The sequence below is a fragment of the Protopterus annectens genome, chromosome 5.part0, assembly GCF_019279795.1.
Source record: "Protopterus annectens isolate FY-2018-M chromosome 5.part0, PAN1.0, whole genome shotgun sequence".
In the NCBI taxonomy this organism is placed as follows: Eukaryota; Metazoa; Chordata; order Ceratodontiformes; family Protopteridae; genus Protopterus; species Protopterus annectens.
Window position 1 is genome coordinate 471,719,059 of NC_056735.1, and position 19,028 is coordinate 471,738,086.

Sequence of the window (19,028 nt, forward strand, 5' to 3'; positions counted from 1 at the left end):
CTACTGAAGAAGGATAGAGCTTCTTCTAGTGGAAGTCATTTTAATAGATGCCAACTGATTGATTTTAAGGTACTGATAAAGGTATCGTTATCAAAGTTTATAATGTGAGATTAATATGGTGTGTTTCTGAAGTAGATGGATAATTCTTTGCAATAAAAGTAGGTAGTTGGTCACATAGAATATGTGGGAGGGAGCCAGTGGAAGTAATTTTTTCCAGAAAATTTGTGAGGATCCAGTCCAGAGTGCTTTGCCTGTTACTGTTTTTATTGTATTTTGGTGGGGTATCTATAAGTTGGTTAAATCCATAGAGGTTAATGTTTTTGTTGGAGGATATACTTTTTACTGCTAGCCGATCAATATTGAAATCTGCCATTATGATGGTTTTCTGACAGATAGATGAAGAAACTCATGACAAGAGTTCCTATGTCATGGCAAAGCTATTTTCAGTAGGGAAATAAGCTTCTGCAATAGTTTGGCTTTTATGGCTGTTTATTTTCAGAGTAGCCATCAGGATTTCTGCTGTTCCTACAGATGAGGGGTTAGATGGATAATGTAAGAAGTTGACTATCTGTGTATACATGATGGCAACCTTATTTTTTTTTTCTTTTTCTATTTAGTGTAAGGATGTTATGCCATGGGGGAACCACTTTGTCACCATGAGATTCCTGCGTTAGCTATGTTTTTGTGGCTATGATTACATCAGGTAGGTGCTGGGATATCCAGTCATGTAGTTTTGACAGTTTGTTACAGATATTTCCGAGGTTGATTTTAAAGATGAGAAGCCCATTTGAATATAATGGATGAGGGAGAGGTTGTAAAAGGGAGGGATTTGTGAATAGTGTCCAAGGTTGGAATGAATGTCTCCTCATAGTTGAAGTCTTACTAGGTAAGGTTGTTGTGGGCATAGCCACTTATATTTATGCTTGACAGGATGACTGACTAGTGATTAGAATTATGAGAGGGGTACACATGTTGTAGGAAGGGGCAAAAAAGGGTTGAGGTTATGAAGACATTGCTATGTTTGAAAGTAGTTGATGGTTAATTGAGGAGGAGGAGGAAGTTAGCTGAGTACTTTCAGGTTTCAGGTAGGTACTGTGGTGAAGATAAGTGTATAATTGCAGTCAGGAGATAAATAACAGAAGAATGCTTAAGATTAGTGTATTATATATACATATGCTTATGTGAGTGTGAGTGTGTGTGAGTGTGTGTGTGTGAGTGTGTGTGTGTGTGAGTGTGTGTATGTATGGGTCTACTTCGTTTGTTCAAAGTTTCGGTACTTTGAAACCCACTTGGTCGAGACAAGTTGTTCGAAGCAGCAAAACTTTTAAAATGAAGTATGGATATTACAAGACAGCGCAGAATGGGAATATTCCCTTTTCCTCACTGCAGTGCAATCTCAGAGTTGGTATATTTAAGTAGGGGGGGCTTGCCCCCATGCAAAACATGTTTTCAGTGTTTTGTTTTTTTTAGTTAGCCGATCCAGCGACTAGGCTTCAGCAAAAGTGCACTTTCATTGAAATGCACTTTTGCTTGAAGTGGGCATCTACTTTGTTTGTTCAGTGTAACATATTTTCAAACAAACAAAGTAGATCTGTATACATATATCTATATATATATATATATATATATATATATTACATATATTATAATATATATATATATATATATATATATATATATATATATATACATATAAATATATATATATATATATATATATATATATATATATATATATATATATATATATATATATATATATATATATATATATATATATATAGATATATAATATGTATATTATATATATATATATATATATATATATATATATATATATTACAGTAAGAAAGAAGAAGATACTGGGCTTGTTTAAGGTTAAGACTTATTGCAGGAGGAATAGAATGCTGCGTAACGGGAGGGGCTAGCTGTGGAAATGTGTGCATCTGGTGTAAAATTATGCAATGTTATTGGCTGGGTAGATATGGGAATGGTGGGTGATACTGTGGGTATGTTAGGCAAATGGTACAGGCCAAGCCATGGTGGGGGATTCAGGCAGAACAGTGAAAAAAACATATCCCCTGGATTTAAGTAATGATAAGGCTACTTGTGTCTAAATTTGATGTAAAGGATACAACTGGGGAAGCCTTATAACTATATTTAAACTGAATGCACTTACAGTTTGAGTTTATGATACTAGTTACAACACAGTAAGTCTTTATTCCTTAGAAGACATGAATATAATTCTCATTTTGGCAAAATTAAGAACTCAGGTAAGGACTCCAGAAAGATTCGGACACCTTTGCTACCTCTTTCATATAAAAATCTAAATTATCATCAAGAACCACTTTAAAGCATTTCTGGAAGATGTGTGACAAAACATTAATTTTATTACATTTACCATCACTATAGTTAACACTGACTGGTGAGTTAGAACAAATGTGAGAGACTCAAACTAAACAGCTGTTACTCAGAAGCCTACTTTAACACTTTCCTCTCCTGGCCTCTACCACTTTTACCCCATTATCTACTTGGTACATCAGTTTAGCTCAGCCTTGTTATTTAACCCATTACTACTGTCTTCAAAAAGACAGTGCCCTTTTTGACTATTTTTGGTTATTTCTGGGATGAATATAAAGCTGGTCTCTCCAAAAATGTTATGATTTATTTTTACAAAAAATACAGGGCATGGTATAAGTACACTTATTAAAAAACATCTTTTGATTAGATATAGCTTGCACTTAAAAAATAAATTTAAAATGCTATTATTTATTCTGCAACATTAACAAGACTGGTTATCTCATCTTCCTACAAAAGTATTTGTCTTATTTAAGCCTGAAATCCCAGTAATATGTACTTGATGCAAACTGAATTTTTTTCTGAAATGTTACAAGTACATGTCTGCATAGAATGTTTTGCATGAGTACCTATGATCAAGTTCTAATAAGTATTCTGACCTTCTTTTAACTGATGCAGATTCCTGTAGGTAATTATGCTACTCTTCAACTTATCCTCTGCTCTTGACCTACTGAGCCATATGTCATTCTACCACGATTCAACAATAAATCACATCTCTGAGGAAGTCTGCCCCAATCCATACTTCCTCTTTACACTCTCCACACATTGCACCAAACCTATTTAATATTGCCCCTCACCTTTACTCTAAATATAGGCTGTTTATTTGGACTTCAACTCAAACCAAAACAAAATTAAAGTGCAAGATTCCTCTCTAAAATACAAGTTTGCATAATTCCCCAATATACCAAATTCCTTCTTGGAGGAGATATATAACCTAATCCTGGCCCACCTATCACAAAGAACACAAAGATAATTCTCTCCCACACACTTCTGTAATTCAACAACAGCCAATCCCCAACTCTGGTGATCTAATTTTTGCTGCAATAAATGTTAGAAGTGTAAGAAATAAACCTGCTGAGCTACATGCCTGGATTACCCAACTTAAGCCTAATGTTGTCACTTTAACTGAAACTTGGCTTAAACCCAGCATAAACAACTCCAGAGTTATACCTCCTGGCTATAATGTCATCTGTAATGACCCCATACAGAAGAGAGTTGGTGGTGGTGGTACTGCTTTAATATTTCCCATTACCTACCATATTTCCCGTTACAGCAGAACAATACCAAAATTCAGTTCAGCAAAGCATCTTATTGCTGTCCTCAAAATAAATAATTATACAAAAATATAAACAAATATATATATATATAGTTCACCCAAATGCAGCACAGCAAGCCGAAAGAGCTCGGAAACAGCGTTGCCAAGAAGTAAATAATTTCAGTCACCATAAAACGCTGCTCCCTAATGGCACCAAAGCACAGTTCTAGTAAGCTTCGCAAATAACGGACTTCCAACAAACCATTAGTATTCCTGATGCAAATAAACTCCAACAGTTCTACAAAGTTCGTAACGGAAAGTACTTTATTCTTTATAAAACAAAAAGTAAGCGCTTTCACCTGTAGGCTTCTTCAAACTTTTACAAACAGATAGACATATTAATTGTTTAAATAGCCCTCCCTTGGCTATGATTGGTTGAAAACACTCACAAATCAAACACAATAAGGTATAATTCAAAGCGCTGATATTTCATTAAAAATACCTCAAACATTAAAATAGCTCTATATAAAAGCTCAAATAATCTAACAGATGACATATATTTAAAAATTTGATACAAATTTATAAAAAATTTGTTAAAACATCCTATCATAAAGTAGAATCAAAACATTTTAATATATGCATAATAAACCACAAATCATATAGGGCAGAGAGCATATAAGTAAAACAACATAGTCCATGGTTATATATCACACCATATTCCACAACCTAATCATAATGGTGCCTTTATAAAATACATCAAACCCACATTCAGAAAGGTGGAGGGGGAGGCGGGCGAGCTAAACAAATTATTTATTCATTTAGGTCTAAAAAGTCTTCTGCTCTTTAGGAAAGGTTTGATCTGGAACTTATCATTCAAACCTGGTTGTACATCTGCCCTCCATCTAACAATCCATCTGGTTTCACATTCTAGGGTCCGATTAATTATATCACCCCCTCTATAATTACATACCAACAATTGTATAACGCAAAAACTAAAAGTGTGATCTGGACCTGCTTCTTTATGGTGTTTGGCTAAAGCGTTGAACTCCGATCCCAACCTAATATGGTAGGTATGCTCTCTAATGCGCTCTCTTAATGTTCTATTGGTTTTCCCAATATAGAATGCTGGACATATTGCGCATCTGGCCAAATAAACAACATTCTTGCTGTCACATCTGGTGTCAGTATTAAAATAAAACGTACGTCCAGTAACCGGATGTACAAAAGTTGTATCACTATTAATATAAGTACATTGATTGCATTTTCCACAAGGCACAGTGTTCACATCAGGTCTAATAATTCTTTTCTTATAATTAACATTTTTAGGTTTGCATAATAACCTCTTAAGGTCGGGTTTATTTTTGAAAGTTATCTTAGGTTCAGGTCCCACTATTTCACCTATTTTACTATCAGTCAACAAGATATCCCAATGTTTAGTCATCAGACTTCTCATCTCCTGACTATCCTTGGTAAAGAACATAGAGGCTCTCAACCCAATTTTGTCCGACTTGGCTCCATCATGTTGAACAACTTGTTCCGAAAAATAAGGTCTTGCTCTAGTATCCCTCAAACCATCTACTTCTGTAATTGTTTTCTCAATCACTCTATCAGTATAACCCCTATCTAAAAACCTTTTCCTCATTGCCTCTACCTCCATCCTATATCCATCTTCGGAGGGGTTAAGCCTAGATGCTCTCATAAACTGTTCCCTCAAAATATTGTTGAATATATGATGGGGGTGCATACTGTGCCTATGAAGTAGTGTGTTCCTATGACATGACTTCCTGTGGATTGAGGTATTTAGAAGTCCATTGTCCAGTTTAAATATATCTACATCTAAATATGATACCCTGTTATCTGAATAATTAAAAGTGAACTTCAAGAAGCCAGTGGATCCATTCAGATATTCTACAAAACTTTTCAATGTATCTACATCTCCTAACCAAACCAGGAAGAGGTCATCCACAAACCTACGATACAAACCAATAAATTTATTAAATAAGTCTGATTTATATAGGAATTTATCCTCCCATGCTGCCATTACAAGGTTGGCGTAGCTATTAGCACATGATGTGCCCATAGCTACGCCATCCCTCTGGAGGTACACATCCTCCCCAAAGACAAAGACATTGTTGGACAATATTGTTTCCAAATACAGTGTGACCAAGTCTATCTTATCAGCTGAAAAATCTGAATGTGTATGTAGGTATCCCTGTATATATTGAATACCTATATCATTTGGTATCACCGTGAATAAACTAACATATAAGGTGACCAAATAATATTGCTTCCCTTGATCTACTTGACTAAAATATGCATATAAATCTATGAGAAATTGCTTACTATCTCTGAGTATATTGCTGTTCATGTCAACTAATGGCCTTAAAACAGTCTCTATATAAATTGATAGTGGTTCGATCACCCATCCCTGACCAGCCACTATCGGTCTCATCGGAGGTTTTATCCGAGATTTATGGATTTTCGGTAATCCCTGAATAACTGGTATTACCGGATTATTAACCTTAAAATACTCATATAATTCCTTAGTGATACAAGATGACATGATGAGGTCATCAAGCATATAATATACCTCAAACACTTTGTCTTTTACATCCTTCAAATCTATCTTAAGGTAAAATCTGTCATCACTAAGAAGTTGTCTCATACTTTCATTATAATCAGATGAATCCATAAGCACAATGGGGCCTCCTTTGTCAGCTGGCCTGATGACTAATTCATCATCATTTCTCATTTCATTCAGAGCTTTTCTCTGATTATAATTCAAATTCTGTCCATGTCTTGGACCCTTTCTCCTTTGAAAATGACTGTGTATTTCATTCTCAAGAACTCTACCAAAAACATCTACTACTGGATGTAGTTGTGGGATATAGGTACTATAGGTACTATTAGGGCGAAACCGGGGTCCCTGTGCCTCTTCATTACTTATTCCAAAATCTAATCTGAGTTGTACATTTCTAATAAATACTTTTGTGTCTATGATCGTATCTACCACATCATCTTTTCTAGTTGGAATAAAGTTAAGACCCTTATTCAGTACTTGTATCTCATACTCAGTTAAAATTCTACTAGATAGATTCACCACTAGTGAGAGATCTTCTCCCACATCTTCTTCAAAGTCGGGCCCTGATGGTCTTCCACTGAGCCCTTCCTTTTGTGCCTCCCTCTGCTAGCAGATTGTCTCCTTTCGGGAAAACGACCCTGTGTTATGGGGAAAGGAATATTTTCCTTTTGCACTGGTGGGTGATTAACATTTCCTCCCTGCATAACCTTAGGTCTCACAATCACAGTTGTACTAAAAAGCAAATACATGTAGACAAAAAACTATACTATAATAACTTTCAGAATAATAGTAAACACAACCCTAAAACATTTTGGACATCCATTAAAGAAATCTTACATCCCGTCCCAAAATTCAACCCAAACCTCTATCCCAGTAACTGACCACTTGAAACTGCAATACAGTCCAAATCTTTTTTTTTATAGATAGTACAGCATTTTTAACCAAGGACTCCTCAACATCAAATTCAAACCCTGCAAAACAGCCACATATCACCACCATATCCACGTTCGCTTTCAAAACTGTGCCCGTGTACTATATAAAAGTACTCTTAAACTTAAACCATGCTCTTCTTCAGCTGATGACTTTCCAAGTGAGTACCTAAAAAAAGCAGTCAGCAGCATTGCCTATCCTGTATCAGTCCTTATAAATAGGGGAGTCTGGGAACCCCACATTCCCCCTCTCTCTCTGGAAAAAGCCACATATTATCCCTCTGCACAAAGGAGAAAATTCAACAAACATTAATAAGTTTAGACTTATAGAAACCTTACCTCCCTTGCCAAAATACTTGAAAAATATTTTCAAAAACAATTGCCAGACTATCTCCTGCAGTAAGAACTCTAATCCGCTACACAATATGGCTTCTGTCCTTCCCATAGTACTAGCGTTGCCCTTCTAACATATATAAACAGTCAATAAAGCTAGAGATTATGGCAAACTAGTCTCTTACTTATTTCTAGACTTGTCTAAAGCCTTTGACACAGTTTGTCACACAAACATCTACTTGAAATATCCTCACTAGGTCTCTCTCAGCCAACCCTTCTGTGGTTCAAACGCTACCTGTCTAATAGGTATCAGTCAGTAAAATGGAATGCCACAATCTCTCCTTACCTCCCAGTCACCACTGGTGTACCACAAGGCTCTAACCTTGGTCCCCTCCTGTTTAGCATTTTCACCAACACTCTCTATACTTTCACAACACAGGTCACCCTAATACAATATGTAGGTGATTCCACTCTTATTTGCACAGCTGACAACATGTTACATATCAAATTACTCCGGAAGATTTAACAGCCACTGAAACATGGCTTCATAACTCAAAAAAGACCAAACTACTTTTTTTCTTTAAACCCCTCTTTCATGAAAAAAGCTAAATTTAAAGTCATCTCTCTTGATAATACAACCATTGAAGTCACTTCTCATAGCAAACTATTAGGGGTGACAGTGGACGATAACCTTACATTTAACCTGCATATATTGCATAAGAAAAACTCATCAAAAACCAGGGATGCTTTACAGAGCCAAAACCTTTCTCACCAACGCAACTAAAACTACACTTGCCACTACTTATCTCCTCCCTTCTCTTCTTTATGGCATTCCCATCCTTACTAGCCTCCAGGCTTCATAAAAATTAAAATTTGAACAATGGTAAAACAAAGTTGCTAAATTTGCAACACATAGCCCTTTCAGAACCCACCACTGTATAGCACTGAAAAGCCTAAATTGATTAGAACTGCCACATCAACTAACATATACACAACTTCTTACCACCTATAAAATTATCCAGCATCATTCTGCCTGTCCAGCACTAAAAAACATTCTGTACAATTATGTTCCCAGTTGGTCATTGTGATCCAGTGACCAAAAACTCCACTCTGACTGCAAAGCTTGCAAATCTGCTGGGCATTTTGTATAGTCGTACTAGGTTGCTAAAGCCTAGAACTCCTCACCTGTATCCATCAGGTCTACACACTCCTTCCCATCTTTCAAAACCATTTTGAAAAACTTCCTAGCTACAATATGGCTCTCTTCTTGCTCAAAACCAGGATAAACTATATCCCTAAATATGAACAAGTATATTTTCATTCCTTATACCTCTTTACTCTCCCTTCCTCGCTTACTTCCTTACTGCTATCTAATTCTCTTCCCTGCATTTCTCTCTAAATATACTATAAGCCTGTTTTTCCCTCACTTCATATTGCAGTTCCGATTTGTATTAGTCTACCTTACCTTAAATTTCTCTACAAACTGCCTAAAATTTCTCTAAATATTAAATTGTCTATACCTTGTATTTATTCTTAACCAATGATTTTATATTATGTCTAATCTGCTATAATTATTTAAACTGCAGATTATTTTTAATTTTATTTTATTTTACATTTGCAGACTGTAAAATTATTGTTCTTAAATGTAAAATGTTGTATAATAATTTGGAGCTTTTCTCCCTGGGCCTCTGCTGAAAATGGGCTTCTACCCAGTCAGACTTTGCAGTTAATCAAAATGTCAATAAATGAATAAATAAACAATAAACAATATTTAAATATGCAAATAGTTCTATAAGGGTTTCACATTTTCTTACTTTCAGGACAACATACAAGCATACTTGGCCTTATTCAGAATGTCAACATCTCTATATAAGTTTCAGATATTCTTATATAAATCTTTCAGAAAAGCACACTTGTGCTGTCAGCCTCATACAGAGCATTGAATGATATAATAGTACAAAAACAAAACTGAAACAGGATTTCAAATGTATGGATGTTGGGCTGCACCTATAAAAACTGTGCTTTGCGATGACAATTTTTTGAGACATGCATAAATATTATATTTTAGTTTTGGTAGAAAAAACACAAACGCTATACAACACTAATATTTAATGAGGCTGTCAGCAAGAAAAAAATGTCTTGTCCTTAAGGGAGTAGGGAAAAATAATGGGCAGTCAATCCTACTGGTAGTAGCTAAAAATAAAGGATTACATTTCTGAAACCATCAGAAAATTTCACAGGAGTAGGTGTCATGGGAGTTAGCTAAATAATGCGTTTATATGTTGGTTTTAGTTATTTCAGCTAGAGATACTTGTATACAGCATTATCTTTGTGTAACATTTTATCACTGCAAAAAAGTCAGTGTAGCTAGCTGAGTAGCAGCAGTAGTAACTAATCTAAGGAAATATCCACAACTTTTAAACACAGTGTAATATTAGTGCTATACAAATATACTCTTGATATCTACTGCATTCTTCACAATGAAGGTAACCCTGGTGACATGCAAAATGGCGTTCCTTGATTAGTGCAACTAATCTATTTACAATTCTCCAGGGATACATTAGTTAGGCTTCTCAATAGTTACCTCTTCCACATACCTAGCAATAACCTATAAATATAAACATCAACACATGCGTACACTTAATGCAAATAGAGGGACTGTGAAATACCTGAAAATGTGCTGTTTTGGCTTTTACTTGTTTTGTTTTTTTCTTTGATGGTGTGAGCTTGTATTATGTGCAAGATCAGGATACAGCTGTGATAGGAAAAATACCCATTCCCCATTCTTGCAGGATCTCAGAGGTGGCACATTCAAGCAACATGAGGGTGTTGGCATCACAGCCGTCAACATGAGGGTGCTTGGGGCAGTTAGTTTTGTTGGTGATGGTGTAAGTTTGAGTATTTGTGTGTCTGATTGTGGTTTCACTGAATGTGCTGCATATGCAGCATGCATGTCTGTTTTCAATACTTTTGAGTGACAGATGAGTTTGCTTTGATCTCTTGACTTGCAATTTCTGTTGTATCTGATGATGCAACATACACTCATACATAGTTATTTTACGCATATATTAAACAATGCATTTGTTACTCACTGTAAACATGGTTCAAACAAATTTCTTTGAGCTAGGGAAGTTTTGTCAAATTCGGTATTTTTCTGAACTGAAATTACTAAATGTAACATTAACAGCCATAGGCGTACACTATATCTGTTATTTAAATGCTTTCCGATGAACTTTCAAAGAAGACAGGTATACGTCCTTTCACCTGACCACTGAAGGATAATTCTCTGAAAGCAATTGAACTCCCAAAGAGCACTGAGTCACAGCTTCTTAAACCCAATCACATTTAGTGATTTAACTGTGGCACTCTGTCATTTTGAATTATTTCCCATTTCAATTATGTATGAGTATATAATTTCTTTCTGGGATGGGTATCAATATAGCACATATCAAGAAAATAACTTTACTGTGTTGTCATTAAAACGTTAAAAAAAAAAAAAAAAACTTATACTATTCATCAGACAAGGCGGAGAGGTTTTTCTCAGCACAAATATTTTATGACCACGATTCCATCTGCAGATGTGCAATTGTGCTGCGGTCACAATTAGCACTGACCCACAATGAACTTCTTAATAACAGAATGTCAGAATACCACCTTGTAATCTCATGAATGTTTAATTCAAAATGAAAGCAAAAATACAGCCGTTAATGCATATGTACCAGTGATAAGGTTTTTCAAGCACTTCATCCAAGGAGTTAGGGCAGATTATTTTATGCTGTTTCCACTGGGGCAGGGAAATGTCTACTACTTATGAAAAAGAATAAAAGACATTTCACTACATTAAAAATAAATATATTTCTCCAGGCAAAGCATTGTTATTTTCACTGCAAAACTACCATGGCCAAACCTCCTTGTGCTATGGGTGGCACTCATAGTGGATACATTCAGTATTAAGCTGCAACAAAAACCTTATGAGAAGAAATACAATATTTTGGATTCTTGTATACATAAGTGTGATATTATAACTACATTAAAGTCTCATCAAGAATTCTAGCAAAAAAAAAAAAGAAATGGCTCATGCTTATACACATTCCAAATGTAGGGGTTTAGGGATAGTTCAATTCAACAGTCTGGCATAATAGATTATACTGTTGCCACTACTAGGTCAGAACACAAATCCCTTCAACACAGCTCAGTTCTAGAATATTGTATGAGCTGCCAATGAATCAGAAGTAAAAATTATATAAACTGCTCCAAAGGAAACATTTTCAGCGCAAACATGCTATCACCAAAACTCCCTGTCCAATATTCTACAGCAGGAGTGTCCAACCCGCGGCCCGCGGGCCGCATGCGGCCCTTAGAGCTCTTCTATGCGGCCCGTGACCTTGCATGTGCAAGTTTAGCCTTAAACACTTTTTTTTCCATTTGTTTTTCGCGCCCGTGACAAATGTTGGTGTGCGCATGCGCTTAAGCACTTTTTTTTCCATTTGCTTTTCACGCCTGTGACAAATGTTGGTGTGCGCATGCGCTAAAGCACCCTTAGCGGTTTGGATTTTTTGCCTGTGTTCCTGTTATTTCAAGAAGCAACATGTGTGTGTCTTAGTACTGAGAGAGTTGTATGGGGTATGGATTTGCCATCGTTGGATTTATAAGGGACAGGACCTAACTGCAGTAATAGGTAAGTGCGAGTGAGTGAGTGTATGCATGAAAGTAAAGTGTGTGTGTGCATGAAAGTAGAAGAGTGTGCGATTGTGTATGATTGTGTGTGTCGGTTAGCCATCATTAGTTTGCCATCGTTAGTCTGTTAGGCCATAATTAGACATCGTTTTGCCTTCACCTGTATGTGACCACAATACCGGCTAGATACCTTTCAACTTTGTTGCTTAATTCACATGCTATAATTATTATTGTGATCGCATACAGGTGAAGGCATATATTGTAATATATATGTAATATTTTACAAAGGCATGATAAGCATTAACTAAACTAGTTAATATTTTTTTGCTGGTATGCATCCACATGCTTTCCATTAATGTTTTAAAATTTTTAGAATTTGATTCAAGTCTCGCACTTTGGGTTCAAAACAGAAGGGCATAAGTTGCGAATCAAAATATTGGTAAACTGGCTATCTCTGACAGTGTGCACCTGGCAGTGCTGACTTATAACTGCTTACAAAAACACTAAAACTGCATTTATATTCCCAGAAGGACATTATGGAAATGGTAATTCTTTTGCAATGTTACCCTCTTTCTCTTTGCACAGAAACGCACTGTTTCTGAGTTTTTCAACAAATTTAATTTATTACAAAGGAAAAATACTTCAAGAATGCGTTATACCGGCAGTTTAGTGATTTAAGCAATACTGGAATCTGCATTCTTAACTGTGAGGCATGGTTCAGTGTCCTGCTTTATTTTAATAGCTGTTGTGTTTAAGGGAGACAAGATGTGTATACTGTTCTAAAACATTTGCTCAAACAGAAAAAAAAAAAGAAAGAAACCGAGCATGGGAGTCCTTTCCACTCTTGTTGCTTGTGAAGTGTTTCTACTGAATCAAGTTTTCTTTAATTTATTTGAACTATTTTAAACATTCACATGCTTGCCTGTTTGCTATATGTTTTATCGAGAGGTGAATAACTTTATGAAAGCTGAACTGTAGTACAGAAAGAGCACTGTCACTGCATTGAAAGTTGGCCTCGGTAACTAAGCAAATATTTGTCTGAGCTGCAGCAGGGTCTCAAGTTTAAATTCTCCTTTTTACTGCATGATTTGATACAGTTATGCAATTCATGCACCATAAAGTTTCTGATTTATAATGCTGCATATCTGTGGTCAAATTTTCTTAAGCAGCATATTTCCTGCTTTTTGAGGGCAGAAAACAGACAGGAAAAAGCAAGCCACACAAAAAAAGATTTGCCTTTGTCTGAGCCATGAATGTGATCTTTTCAGAAATAATTTAATAATTCCTTTTCTATGAAAACAGACTGATAGACACAAGCAGGTAACATGGATAGTTCTTGTATGTAAAGAAGGGAAAGGCATTAGTGACCAGCCTCCCACTGCGAACTCATTTATATCATAAGATCAGTGAACTACGTGAAGGGTCCTGCCTATTCTAGTGTGTATTGCTGTGATGCCTACTTATAAAGCAGAAGAAAAGATAAGTGATGAAAGATTATGGAATTTGAGTTAGCCTATTAAAAACACAAGCATGCAAAGTCCTTGCAAAAATGCAGAAAGAGAAAGCAGGGCCTCCCTCCAATGAAGTGCTGCACACATCATAAACACTTCACCCACACTGTCCCAACAAGTATTCCAGCATATATATAGGTGTGTGCGGAATAAGGATGCAGAAAAAATGTGCTTGTGTGTGTGTGTCTGTGTGTAGTATGTTTGTGAAGTAACATTTTAGGGAAGATTTACCCTAGCAAAATTATCGAAGTGGACATAACACAGCCCTTAAAGTTAAAGAAACAGAGAAATGACAGAAAAGGGCCATCCCCATCCCTTAAAAACTCATTGCAGTGTCGCTAATGCCACAATGATCAGTGTCTCTACTAGGTATTGATGTGCTATGCACTTTGTTTACAAACCCACCTTAATAAAAAGACATGATAGCAAAATGAAAATAAACTTGGCAGTCAGTGTCAGAGGACTTGCCAAATGTGTGGCATCTTATTTTCCATGCAGAAAAATACAAGAGAATATACCAGAGTCATCCTATTTTTCCTACCATTTTGCACTATGGGGCACTGTTTGATTGTCGTCTTGTCTGTTTTCTGCAATTTAGTTTTAAGTAGATATTGTTTGAGTCAAATCATGGATGCAGTAATCATGGTAAAAGGGCAATTTCTTCTGTTGCTTCGGATACAAAATTTTGGCTCCTAGGTTTTACCTTCTACCATGTTTGGAAGAACAGACAAGACACTGCAAGAAAAGCAGTGCTGTAGAATTTTGTTATAGTTATAGTACTTAAAGACTGAAAAAATGCATGGCACAGGATTGGCCAAGATGTAGGGCTTTATGAAAACAGATTAATGAGGATAGGGAAAGGAAAAGAACTCAGAAAATATTTTTGGGGGTCTCCTTTTAATTCATACTGTTAACAAGTAATTATTTATCTAGTCAGAGAATGTTGTTATCTGACTATCATTAAAATTAATTTATGGGGAAAATATCTGTTAGCTAGGTTGAGAAATTTGGTATTTAACAGCTGTTTAATAAAGTTACACAGGAAGTCATAGTATTTTATCTGTATGTGTGCTGCAATTTTCTTTTATTGACTTTGAATGTTCATTTGTTTTTCAATTTTTTATTAGTCCGCATATACTGGTCTTTTGCCGTTTAGAGACTTTTTTTTTTTTTTTTTTTTTTGCTCTTCAGTTTATGCGAGAGAGACCTTTTTTTTTTTTTTTTTTTTGGTCCTCACTTGCCGTTTGCCCCCAGACCATTTCTGTTGACTCAATGCGGCCCTTGCAACTGAAAAGGTTGGACACCCCTGTTCTACAGTTACAGACTGCACTGATATGCAAAGAAATCATAATGGACTGACTGTTATATTATAATTCCATTAAAATACTATTAGGTACTCATAATGATACATTAGCATATGCACTTTCATTCATGAGTAGCAAATGTATGAATTTAATGCCATTTCACTTTAACAATTTAACATGTTACATTATTTTCAGTTTCCATTAGGGAAGGGTGCATGATTTCATTTTGCAGCAAGCAGTGCAGAACATGTGCAGAACAAATCATTACTAAGCTGTTATTATATCAGAAGTAAAAAAATGTACTATTCACCAGACCAGAACTTCCTTTATTTATTAAGGTCACATTCAATAATTGTGACCTGATTCAAACCCCAAAAGGGAGAATAAGTGTTATATGTGAATGTTGCTTCAGGATGTCTTATTATAATATAATAACAGTTTTATTAAGAAGTCTTAAAGGGCAACTGACATGAGGTATAGATACCAAATGCAGTTTTTTTACATATCTCACATTGGCCTTTTGACATGCTGCATTACACACTGTTCTTATGCATTATCTATCTATACATAGCAGTAATTACATCACAAGTAAAAGAATGCACAGTTCACTATTAAAAAACACAATATTTATTTTTGACTGCAGACATGTCATAATCACAATTCCTTGCGTTGATAGTGGCAATGTTCTCTGAGCTCATTCAACAATGAGGAAAGCTAGAATTTCCAAGGATAGTTTGGTAGCCCTAAATGCATTTTTATTTGAATATAAATTTCTAATTCCATGGATATTTTAATAAGAATGTTCAAATGTGAACTTGCATATATCTTTTTCTAAACAGTTACCAAATGTATATGTTTCAAGCATTTCAGACTGACAGTCTGGCAAGATGTGTCCTTCAGGGTGGGTGAAGAATGAAACACTTCTCCAGAATATATCTTTCCTGAGTTGTTAATACTGCAAGCAGTGACAAAGGCATATATTTTAACAGATAAAGATATGCAGTCGTGACTTCAAGCATGTAATGATTAAATTTCCATCCGCAGCAAGAGGACAATGTGGTGTGGTCACATTATGCGCTTAGCTACAAATCAATCCCTAGAGTAGAATGCCAGTCTTAACTGCATTTTTTAACTCAGTATGCAATTATAGTTAGATAAAAAAATCAATTAGAAACTCAGAGATGACAGGCACATACCTAGGGATTCATAAAAGCCGCTTCCATACTCACAGACATGCCAAAACTCTATACTTTGTGCTCAATCAGCCTCAATGCTTATTAACCATGCATTTCATTGGGACATGGTGTGCAGCAAACAGCTTCTCATCATAGCTGAAGCACAATCCCATTGATAGATTGTATTAGTTCAGTTGGAGGCCAGATCATAGTATCAGCAACACTGGAAAACAATGATAACCACAAGCACCTCTGGGAGTCACTGAGTTCAAGTACACAGATGGGAAATGATGTTGATGTTGATGTGGTATACAGCAATAAATGGGTCTATATCACATTATCAAAGTTCCAAAATATCGAACACCATAAGCTCGAACTTGAAAGTTCGAAATGTGATATCATCGAAACCTCAGAACAGCAAAGTTTTTTCCCAGGGAAAAAAAATCGCTGTTCTGAGAAACACACACAAAAAACAAGCATACCAAAAACCTATGCCTAATGTGGGGGGCTTCACCCCCCCCACACCCCTGATGTGGGGGGCTTTGCCCCCCACACACCCCTACTTAGATATACCAACTCCAAGATCACACCACAGTGGAGGGCATAGCAAAGCAGCAGAATGGCCCACCAAATTGTTGCCCTGGGTAAGAAATTAATGGTCCATGGTTTTGATATTATCAGCATTTGCGGATTTGTGCTCGATGTAATGCCGTTCAAAATTATGCACTTTCGTGGTTATGATATACACCGCAATAAATATGCAAAGAAATGTTCCATGACATGGAAACTTTATATGGACTTCTAAGGGTCGAGTAAATGTTTCACTGTATCAACAGAAACTTCAGAAAAGGACATAAGAGAGCAAAGGAAGTTGTCCAACAAAGAAGTGGGGGGGCTGAAATAATGTAGAAGGTGGTATGATAATAACTGCATAAAGAATACTGTGAAAGTTGGACAGGAGGAGTAGGATACAGGAAAGTAAGTGCCAGTTACCGATCTACACTTACCTGTTCCACTCCTGACAATATCAGAGTGTGAGCAATGGCCCTGCACTATAATGTTACAGCCATTAAAAAACAAACTATGATACCCTCAAGGAAGTTGACCCATTAAGGCAGGACACATGCCAGTATATCCAAATTTCCCTAAAAGGGGGGAGTCAAGTTGAAGATGGGCACACATATCAGAGGAATATAGGACATTTGCAGACTGATAGCAAGAAAATAAAGCTAGAGCTCAAGAGATTTGAGTTTTTAACATTACTCTGGATATTTTTTTCCTATCAGTGCATTAGCTATATGAGCCACTGAAGCAGTCAGACTAAACAGGGGTCATAAAGCACACATATGAGGGGAAATGCGGTACATTTACAGAGTGCAAACCAAACACTGTAAAACAACATTTAACCTCCAGTGAATTTCAACTGTTCAAACAATGTAGTGACACAGCAGAAATAATTTCATGATTACAATGAGCCATTAAAGACATTAGTATAAAAGCACTAGCTAAATTGTATGTCATACTGACATGTGTACTTGCAGTGATGCTTAGCTCATTTGCATGACCAACTACTGAATGACATAGATTTTCTTCATGTTGCTATAGGACATGGAGTGCTATTTCTCTGAGGTTAAATATTGCAGTGGTGATGTTTTCTGCCAGTTATCATGCAACATATGACTGAAGAAAGATGATTTGTTTTATAAGGGCATGTGCAACAGATCATGCTACATGAAGAGTCCTGGATTGTTGATCACATTTTGCTGAATTACATATCACAAATCACTGAAAATAATTTGACAGCTCACTTAACTGACAACTCATTTCATAAACTCACATTTCATTAAATAAAGCAAAAAAAAAAAATTAAAAGGCTTTGCTCTGTAAGCCCCATTACCTAAAAATCCTAAGACCATGAAAAAAGAGAAAGGGGCACACACAATGAATCAATACTGTTGCACAAATAGAAACTGCAGCAGCAGCAGTGACTGTCTGTAGGTAACAGCAAATACCTTTTTGACCGTCAGCCACATAAACATGTACATACACTTCTACATAGTTCTAGTTGCTTACTATGCAAATTATACACTTTTCTGTGAAATGTAATTCAATTAAATGAGTTTTCAGTTTTATTTTTTTTAATGATCAGATTCAGTCAAATGCCGATAAACAAATGATAGTATCTCAAACAAAATATGTCCATATAAAGATATATATATATATATATATATATATATATATATATATATATATATATATATATATATATATATATAAAAATATATATATATATATATATATATATATATATATATATGTATGTTCATAGGTAAGTACTAGGCTATCTGCCAGAGGGCATCTATAAGTCTAGCCAGAATGTGTTGGCTTTCGCCACCCCCTTAGATTACTTCCCTGTGCCTCTGTCCAGCAGAGCCCTTAGTTCCCTGTGCCTCTGTCCAGCACAGCAGAGCCACTGCAGTGATCCCCGGGGTAAATTTTCTGTTTCCTATCCACTCGTCAAGGTTTCTCTTGAAGGTTTGACCTCAAAGAGCATGTGTGTGTGTGTCAGCTACTTTTGCTGTGACACAAAGCACTGGTCTACAAAAAAAGACCCAAATATCGACATTCACAAGGTTGATGACAAAAGGTCAATTTTGCAAATGTCAGTACTCTACTACACAAGTGCTGAGCAAAAATCTCAGTACATGCAAAATACAATTTTTAAAAATTACCTATTTATTGTTTTGTTTTTTGTTTTTTTTTTTTTTAGGGGCAAGCACCCCTGCAGGCCCACTCCCCAACATATCCTACTAATTATATATACTAGCTCCGAGATTCCACAGTGTCAGGGAAAGGGTATATTATCCAACCACCTGTGTAGCTGGCTGAGTTTTGTCAACTAAAC

At 35.9% G+C, this 19,028-nt stretch overlaps 1 protein-coding gene across 1 annotated transcript in view; it reads right to left on the reverse strand.

Moving 5' to 3' along the window:
- Positions 1 to 19,028, reverse strand: part of TMEM47 (transmembrane protein 47) — a 662,113-nt gene that overhangs the window by 558,453 nt on the left and 84,632 nt on the right. The window lies entirely within an intron of this gene.